A 2701-nucleotide genomic window follows, 5' to 3' on the forward strand; every position below is an offset into this window, starting at 1 on the left:
GGAGGGGGCGCGGGCCGCGGGGAGGGGACCCCGCCCCGCCTGGGCCCGCCCCGCCCGCCGCCGCTGCCGCCGTCGGGCGCCGCCCGGGGGTCCGGCCGGGGCGGGGAGCGGAGCGGAGCGGGGGGACGTCAGCGGGAAGGAATCCTTGGCCAGCGGGAGCCGCCGCCGCGGAATGCGCCGCCGCCGCGGATTTGTGCGGCACGCGGCGCCCCCGGGTGATGAGGGGGGTATTTGGGCGAGGGAGCGGCGGCCGCGGTCCGGCGCTGCCCGGCCGCTCGCGAGGCCTCCCCGCCCCGGTCAGCGAGCGGTCGGTACCCGGTGGGAAGCTCCCGCCGGACCGGGATGACGGCGCTGAGGCGCAGGGAAGGACGGCGGTGGCGCTCCGTTCCTGGCGATGCCCGCCCTCGGGCCCTTCCCGGTCGGTGCGGGACCGGGGGCTCCCCCCCCCACAGAGCCCGCTCGGGAGCCCGGGCGGAGGGGTACCGGCCGCGGGCAGGGCTGGCTGCCGGGAGAGCCCTCGGCCGCTCCTGCACATCGCTCCCGCACATCGCTCCCATGCGCAGCCCCGGGGCCTGAGCAACTTGTGAGATTCCTTTAAAAGGTTACAGAATCTCAGGAAACTTGGAAAACCGCTGGGAGATAGCGAAAGGGGGGAGGGAAAAAGTGCACAAGTCGTCGAAGTGAGATTAAGGTGTCGCAGGACGACGGGCTTGTGCTCTTTTCGAGCTCATGGTTCCTCTGCTCCACGTTGTGGTCATGGATCCCGTGGGAGCCAGCACCTCCGGATTTTGGTGCGGGTCACCCCCTTCCTTACGGCGTTAAGGCACTAATGGACAGCGCAGGGCTGTGTTGGTGGCCTCTGCGGAGGGCGGCCAGACTGCTCAGCCGTGGGAGTCCCAAACCTCTGTGGAAGGCACAGGGCACACACAAGGTTTGCGTGCTGGGCATACCAGTGGGATTACACGGGATCCAGCCCAGGGAGCGTTCCTGGCAGCCAGCGGTGGACCACGACTGGCTTCGGCACTAAAGTCACTCTGGAAAGCGAGTACACAGTGAACACTTGGTCCATTGAATGAAGTATTGACCCGAAAATACAGCACTGTGCTTCCTTCAGTGTTAGTGTAACTGTAGGCATACAAAGTAACCTTTCAAATACAGTTAAATTTTAACAAATTTGAAAACAATAATTGTAAAATGATCTGCTGGTAGGACTAGTGGGATAAGGCACAGCAGGCTGTTGGAGCCTGACTGCTGGAGCTGAGGCCCACTTAGCCACCTACTTGGTATCCTGCAGAAAGAACAATTCTGTGCTTCCATTTCATAGCAAAAAGTCAGGACTAAGCGTTCTAACTCCAGTTGAAACCAACGGGGCTCTTTCAAAAGACTTGCGGTGGAAGCCCTGTGGGGCTGTAACAGTCCTGAGGAACTCGCAGGGCAGCCAGGAGGTTGTTTTATGCTGTGGTGCTGTGGATCAGCTCAGCTCAAACCGCTTCTCCGCTGCATAGCCTCTAAGGAAAACAGCCAGGGCTGTTCCTAATTAAAGGAAGCAGAACTGCCTAAACTACCCATTGGGAAAAGGAAACTGTGCAAGAGAAGCAGGAAACTGAAGAATGGGGTGAGGGAAATGGCGGTTCACGTAAACATAATGAAAGTTCATTAGTTTTCAGACATTCTTGTAGGGATAAACTCATCTCTCATGACCTCAGAGAACATGTGATTTAGGACTAGATTCAATATCCTCCAAAGTACTTGGAAATGTTTTTCCATTGACTTAAGTACAGTTGGATCGGAACATTATTTGTTAATGTGCTCAATCATTTTTGCTACAGTACACAGTGGCTTGAGAAGTTTGAGACATTTACAATTGGTATGCTTTTCTCAGCTCCATAAATTGTACGTTTCATCAATTTTGAAATAAAATGGTCCTGATTAGTAGCAGACAAAAATATGGCCTACTATTTTCTTGCTGTACAATCAGGTTTAAATTATCCTCAAATAAATCCTCTAGTTTGTGGGGTTTTTACATCATCTGAGCAGGGCACAAATAAGGTTTGTTGTTTTTATGCTGATATTGAATATCTGATAAGAAAACTACCAATTTTTTTGGGTGATCGCTGCCTTTTATTTTGTGATCAGTAACATGCTTATACCCTGCAGAAAAGGTTGTAAAAGAAATATTTGAGTGTAGTTAAAAACACATTCTGTTTTGCGTCACTGATAACACAAAGCAAATTTAAGCCCATCAGTGCAGTACAAAGCAGCTGGAGCATACTGGGCAATCTGGCTTATTATGGGTAAATCTCTTATCTTTGCCCTATTTTTCTACATTTCTTACTACTAAGGCTGTGTGTATGGAAAGAGGATTTGCACAAGAATTATTCCCCACCTGAAATCATAATCGTCTTTGTGACATTGTAATAACTTCTTCAGCCACCACATGTAATATCATAAACACGTGCTGATGACTTCAGTTGGAAACTAGAGAAAAAGCTCTGAAGAGACTAAGTCTGTTTTCTTGGAAACATAGACCATAATCTTACAAATATTCTCGCACATGGAATTATTATAAGCATATGTGTAGTGCTATTAAACTCCCTGAATTTAAATTATCCCGTGTGTAATTCCTCATAATCTGTAGAATTAATGTGGCTCAATCAAACTATCAAATACATGTTGTGATTTCTGTGCTCTGCTCAATGAT

This window comes from Neopelma chrysocephalum, unplaced genomic scaffold (assembly GCF_003984885.1).
Source record: "Neopelma chrysocephalum unplaced genomic scaffold, ASM398488v2 Primary Assembly neopelma1_97, whole genome shotgun sequence".
Lineage (NCBI taxonomy): Eukaryota > Metazoa > Chordata > Aves > Passeriformes > Pipridae > Neopelma > Neopelma chrysocephalum.